The sequence below is a fragment of the Myotis brandtii genome, unplaced genomic scaffold (genome assembly GCF_000412655.1).
Source record: "Myotis brandtii unplaced genomic scaffold, ASM41265v1 scaffold638, whole genome shotgun sequence".
Classification (NCBI taxonomy): domain Eukaryota; kingdom Metazoa; phylum Chordata; class Mammalia; order Chiroptera; family Vespertilionidae; genus Myotis; species Myotis brandtii.
Window position 1 is genome coordinate 20,220 of NW_005370445.1, and position 6,575 is coordinate 26,794.

The 6,575-nt window shown below is 57.0% G+C and overlaps 1 long non-coding RNA gene across 1 annotated transcript in view; it reads left to right on the plus strand.

The window, feature by feature from the left end:
* The first annotated feature begins 18 nt into the window (after positions 1–18).
* Positions 19–6,575, plus strand: part of LOC102258672 — an 11,839-nt gene continuing 5,282 nt past the window's right edge. Inside the window, exons 1-3 of the long non-coding RNA XR_314397.2 lie at positions 19–1,532; positions 3,622–3,720; positions 4,525–4,615. This is a non-coding gene — a long non-coding RNA (uncharacterized LOC102258672). The remainder of the gene's footprint in view (positions 1,533–3,621; positions 3,721–4,524; positions 4,616–6,575) is intronic.

The following is a 6,575-nucleotide window of genomic DNA, read 5'->3' on the forward strand; positions in this document are numbered from 1 at the left end:
AACTCTATCTTTAAAGCAGCCCACCCCCCCCCCAACAGTGTCATTCCCCATCCCCCTCAACAGTCATTCCCCATCCCCCCCAACAGTGTCATTCCCCCGTGGGTGCCATCTCAGGGTTACCCCCACAATGGCATCCTCTGTGGAGTTGCCTTATTTGTGGGGAGCCCTCCCCTCTTGCTGTGGATGGGGGCAGGGTGGAGGTCCAGGGGGCCGCCAGCCCTCTCTGGCCCTGATCCTGGGGATATTGTTGCCTCTCGCCATCCCTCCCCTTGTCACCTCCCTCTTCCACTCCCATCTGGGCCTGGCCCCAGGGAGCAGGTGCAGTTCCACCATTGGCCTCTGGGGGGCGCCCGTGGCATCTCCATTCCCTCTCTTCCGGGTCAGAATGCCATCCCACCCCCTGCCAGTGGCCAACTCCACACGCCACCACACCTCTGCCTTATTCTTTTCCTCAAGCGAAGCCTCCTCCAAAGGAACCTCCCAGGGTCTGAACCCTGCAGCCATGGCCCTCCCAGGGCTGTCCTATGCCCCACGCGGGTGACCAGGGCTCTGAGTGTGTGGTGGGCACAGGCTGCTTGGTCACTCATCCAGCCTGGCATAGGCCTGGGGTCCTTGGAGCCAGGCTCAGCTGTTGGGCAGCCCATGTCACAGGGCTGGCTCGGAGGACTTGGCTTCTCACCACCAGCCTGGCTGGCTCACGGGTGAGGCTCACTGGGGGCTTCCTTCCTGAGGGGTCTCAGGTCTCAAGGCCCCTCCCCAGCTGTCCAGGCCCTCCCTCCAGGGACACCAGGGGAGTTTGGGCAAGCTCCAGGCAGCTGTGTTCCACCCTCCAGGTCCCTCATTTCCCGCTGCTAGGAAGGTGGGACCCAGGAAGACTGCACCCCTGGCCTCAGGCCAGGCCGGCCCGGCCCTAGCTGCCCGGGGCCCTCAGCCACTGCCCCCACCTGGGGCTCCTCTGTGCAGTTCAGGGGACCCCCAGGGGTTGCAGTGCTAGGGTCTCACGCAGACAAGCCCCTGTCCCCACCAGGGCCTGGCTCATAGGGAGTGACATGGGTCCCCTTCAGCACACCCTCCTGTGTCTCCCCAGGAGCCTGGCTGAGGATTTTGAGTTATGATAGTCGGTTGTTCGCTGGGCCTTCCATGCCCCATGCCCCTGGCAGCTCAGCTCACAACCTCCCTGCAGTTAACCCTTCTTCCTGTTTCCTTCCCTCTTCTCCTCTCCTTTCCTTCCTAAGTGATTATTCAGTCCCGTGTTAGATGTCTGCTGCGTATCCAGTGACCGAACACCAGGCCCTGCTCAGGGTCTCAGGCCAAAGTCCAGGTGTCAGCTGGGCTGCCATGTGAGGCTCAGGGTCCCCTTCTCAGCTCACCAGTTATTGGCAGAGTTCAGTTCCTTGCAGCTGTAGGCTCCAAGTTCCTGTGTCCTTGCTGGCTGCCACCCACAGTTCCCTGCCTCGTGCCCAGGCCAGCAGGAGAAATCCTCTACTCCTGCTGTCTCGCCTCTGAGCTCCAGCTCGCCTACAGCTCATCAGGTTAGGTCTGGCCCACCCCCTGGGGTTGGGGATCACGTGGGCTGCAGCAGGGTAGGCATCTTGGGTCCCCCAGAGAGTCTGGCCCCCACAGTCCTTCTCTCTCCTGAGTCTTACACCTCAGAGCTTGACCCAGAGCGAAGATCTGGGGGCCCCTTCCCTCTTCTGCCCCTGGACAGTTCCCGGCTCTAAGAGGTTTGCCAGAGAGTTAAAGGAGGAGAAAACACTGGAATGTTGGGGGGCGGCATTGGGGTCAACTAAGCCAGAAAGTGGCCCCAAACTCCTCGGATGCCCACGCTGGTCTGCCTTGCTGATTTCCTTGGCCATGGGCCAAGGCAGTGAGGCAGGATGGGGAGGGATATTCGAGGTCACCCTACTTTACCCACAGCCCTAAAGCCACCATCTCAAGCTTCGCTGCTCACCCTCAGCCTGCAGTACCCCCAGGTCTGCCCTGCCCGCCTGGCCTGCCTGCCATCCCCAGAGCTCAGGGCCGGGGCATGGGCTGACAAAGCAGTTGGGCATCCAGCCCTGGCTGGGCCAGCAGAGAGCACTGGGGCTCATGGAGTGGAGGACAAATGGTGCTGGGGCCGGTTTGGCACCTGACTTGGTCGTGGCCCTGCAGCCCTGTCTCCTGCGTGGGCTCACGTCACCAGGAGGACAGTGTGTAACCACGCTGCGCATGGCCGGCCCTGTCCTTTCCCGGGAGGGTGCAAGGTGGGCTCCTGTGCCAGTGCTTCCATCACTGCCCTTGACCTGAGCTTCCTGGGATGAATCCTGCCTCCAGGCCGAAGGGCCAGGCCACACACAGCCCAGCACCCTCAGTCCTCCCTGCTCCACCCTGTGGCCCCAGGGCCTCACACTCCATTTGCTTTGAGGCACTTGAGCTGCCTGAGCCTTGTTCTGGGTGTTTCCTCCCCAGGTGGGAAGGGGGTGTGGACTGTCTGGTCAGTGCCCACCTTGGCAGCCCTCGCACTCTGGGAACAGAATGTCCCCCTGTCCCCTGCGGCCTGCACGCCCCACAGCTCCATCCCAGGGCACCCATGGGAACAGGTTTCCCACCCACTAGCCAGGTCCAGGCCCTTTCCCTCCACTTCTCTCAGCTTCCTGATTTCCAAGCCAACAACTTTCTCATAGCCCTTCATTTTGTGCCAATCAAAATGCTGTTTCGTTCAGATTTACCTGAAACCACCAACCCGCCTCCCGACCCTACCCCATTCCCAACCCTGTGATTCCACTCCCCAGTTCTCCCTTCCTGGGGGCCAAGGAGCAGGCTGCAGTTCTCAGTGGTGACGGGGGTAGGCTTCTGGCGTCACGACTTTGTGTCCTTTTTCCCGGGGTGGGTGGGCAGGCAGCCTGGGAGAGGTGGAGCAGCCATACCCTCTGCTTTGCAGCCAGACCTCTACAGCCTCTTGTTGGACAATTGTTGGTTTGTTTTCATGAAAATCTGTATATATAAAAGCCTAAGTGACCGTTCGACCGGTAGCTATGATGCGCACTGACTAACAGGGGGCAGATGCTCAGCGCACAGGCATGGAAACATGGAACAGACTGATGAATCTCAGAGGGAAGTGGGGAGAGGGGAGGGCGGGCAGAGATTAACCAAAGATCTTATATGTATACTAGAGGCCCGGTGCATGGATTCGTACACCAGTGGGGTCCCTCAGTTTGGCCTGTGGGGATTGGGCCAAAACTGGCAGTCCAACATCCCCCGAGGGGTCCCGGATTGCGAGAGGGTGCAGGCCAGGCCGAGGGACCCCACCAGTGCACAAATCCCTACACCGGGCCTCTAGTAGTTATTATAAGTTCTGCCCTGATACAAATCCAAGATGTGCTTGAATTTCAAAAATGGGGCCAGTGTGCCAAACCGGTTTGGCTCAGTGGATAGAGCATCGGCCTGCGGACTCAAGGGTCCCGGGTTCGATTCCAGTCAAGGGCATGTACCTTGGTTGTGGGCACATCCCCAGTGGGGGGTGTGCAGGAGGCAGCTGATTGATCTCTCTCATCGATGTTTCTGACTCTCTGTCCCTCTCCCTATTTCTCTGTAAAAAATCAATAAAATATATATATTTTAAAAAATGGTGACTTCGGCAAGTGTGAATCTGAATGCTTCAGTGAGCAGCCTAAACTAGCCTAAACAGGACAGAATTCACTGGCTCTCGGCCCCAAAGACTTCTGGAAGCACCAGCCACAGGTGAGTCACCAATGGTCAAGTCCCTTTTCCACCTACGGAGCAGCAGCTCCGGGGCTCCCATGCCCTCCATCACCCCCTCTGAGGAGCTCCCCTGGACGGGGCCACCTGCCCTGACCAAGCTGGAACCCAAGTCTTCACCTTTTCTTGGGGTCAAACTCCTGGCAACGTGGAGACATGTATTAACACTAAGAAGCACCATGGTCACAGCCTCAGTGGCCACCTTTCACCCCAACCCCTTCCCTGATGCCCTCACACTGCGTGACATCCCGCTTGGGTAGCCAGGGGACCTGGGTGCTGAGAGACTCACCAGGCTCTGGGCACAGAGGTCAGCGTTTCTGCCCACCCCTCCCCTGCCTGGGTAACCCTGTGTCCCTCAGCGCTGTGCCCACTGGGCTGGGGGCTGGGCAGGACGCCCAGGCTCCTCACTGGCTGCTTCCTGCTGGTCCTGCTCACGGGTCAGCCTCCCCGCCTCTCAGAGGCCCCAGCTGGGCATCTTCGGACCCCCAGCTCCACCCCGACTCTAAAGACTCCAGTCTCCAACTCCTAGGCCTGAAGCTGCCTCCTGCCACCTGACCTCCCCATCAGGAGTCCCCGGCCTTGACCTTGAGAGGAAAACCACACAGCTATGTACTTACCCATTCGGTGACCCAGACACCCCGTTACTTCATGTAATTGGCTTGAGGAAGAGCCCGAGTTCAGGCCTCAGCACATTTCGAGGGCTGCTGGCCCTGTGCTGTCTGTAGGGTGCCAGGCTGTGGGAAGGAGCCAGACAGCCGTGCCTCAGCCTCCCCCTCTGTCACACAGGGATGGGCCATAGTACCTGCCGCAGAGGTTGAAGATTTAATAAATTAACGTGTGTCGAGTATTTGGAAGCAAGCCAGGACAGCAGCTGTGGGTAAGCACTAGCCATCTGATTTTTTATCCGTTTTCCACTCTGCCTGCGCTGGGCAAAGGCCCCTCCTCCCCCCAGGCGTCAGGAGGACATCGGGGAGTGGACAGGGCATGGGAGACTCTGGGGCAAGTGGGAAAGGCCGGGACACTGTAACCCTGTGCGTGGAGAGCGAGCTCGCCTGCTTGGCTGACGGTGACTAGGACAGAGCCACATGCCCGCCCACCCGCAGGGAAACGCAATTTGCGGTTTACTTCAAGGAAGTTATGTTTTTGGAGAAGCCTCTTGCAACATAAAAGTACACTCATTGCTTAAGAGAAAAGAGGCCGTTTTACTGCTTAACCTGCCAGACAGGAGGCGGCCCATTAGCCCCCGTTCCAGGCCTGTCTTTAGAGCTCTCTCGAAATGTAAAGGTCACGTTACGGGAGTAATTTGTGTCTTAAATAGTCACCTATAAATAGAACAGATGGAGTTGGAAGCAGCAAGGAGCGAGGAAAGGTGCTGGGAACAGCAATTACCTCAGAGTGAACTGCGTTCGTTCGGGGTGACTGATGCTGCTGGAGGAGAAGGGGGCACAAGGCCATGGTCCCTGCCCGCAGCCCAGGCGGCTGCAGTGGCTGACCCCGTGGGGGCGGGTCCATGGAGCTGCCTTTGCTCTCTAGATGGTCCCTGCCCGAGGGCTGGTGGGGGAAGCTCTGGCCCCAGAGCCCACCTGCCCTCCCCATGGCCCTGAAGAGCCAGGTGACCAAGCTCTGTGCAGACCACAGTCCACCCAACAAGGTGGGGCTTCTCAGGGACGATGCCCAGCAAAGGGGGTGAGCCCTGACCCACCTGGGGAGCTCAGGGTCTTCCCTCCCTCTTAAGAGGTCAAGCTGCCCACGGGCTGGGCAGGGGTTAGGGGGAGGTGAGTGAGACGAGTAGGCAAGCTCAGGACCAGATTTTGTATTTATTTAAAATTTTGACATTTTGTTTGTTGTCGTTTTTCTGTTGTTTCGATTTGGTAAAATATTGTGTTAAAGCCCTAGCTGGTTTGGCTCCGTGGGTAGAGCGTTGGCCCTAGCATGAGAGTTTTGGTCCTTTATACACACAGTTTGATGGTGACACAGTCACACCCTTGGGCTTAGTGAGATGGGAGGGATAAGAAGAGAGGACCCTGCCCTGGCTGGTTTGGCTCAGTGGCTAGAGCATAGGCCTGCAGACTGAAGTGTCCCGGGTTCAATTCTAGTCAAGGGCACATGCCCGGGTTGTGGGCTTGATCCCCAATAGGGGGTGTGCAGGAGGCAGCCGATCAATGATTCTCATCATTGATGTTTCTATCTCTCTCTACCTCTTCCTTCCTCTCTGAAATCAATAAAAATATATCCTTTTTTTAAAAAAAGAAGAGAGGACCCTGCAGTGGGGGTGGGGCTGGACCCTGCAATCACCCGCAAAGATTGAGCAGTTAAACAGCAGGTGGAGAATAGACTTTATTTTATTTTATTTTATTTTATTTTATTTTATTTTATTTTTCTGCCTCAAGTTCATCTTTGAGTATCAAAGCCAAGGAGCATAAAGGGCCAGACGGTGAGCGAGGACCCTGAGTGTGCACGTGTGAGTGTGCAAATGTGAGCATGTGCGTGTGCACTTGAGTGTGAGTGAGCATGGGAGCATATGTGTGTGAGCATGTGAGCATGTGTATTGTGTGAGTATGTGTGAGTGTTGTAATGTACCCCTCGAATCACACAAGGACGCCTCAAGAAGTTGAATTAAAGAGTCACATTTATTGCAAATCCGGGACTATGAGGGGGCATTTCGCTCTCCCAGATCTCATAGTGCCCTCCCCAGCCCCAACACCAGATTTATATAGGCAAAGATCACAAAGGTATTGATTACATCCCAAGGTTTGGAATGAGGAACCTGGTTTGCAAAAAACAGTTTACAGAAGCAGAAGCAGCATGTTATCTAAATTATAGTTTTGGGTCTCCGG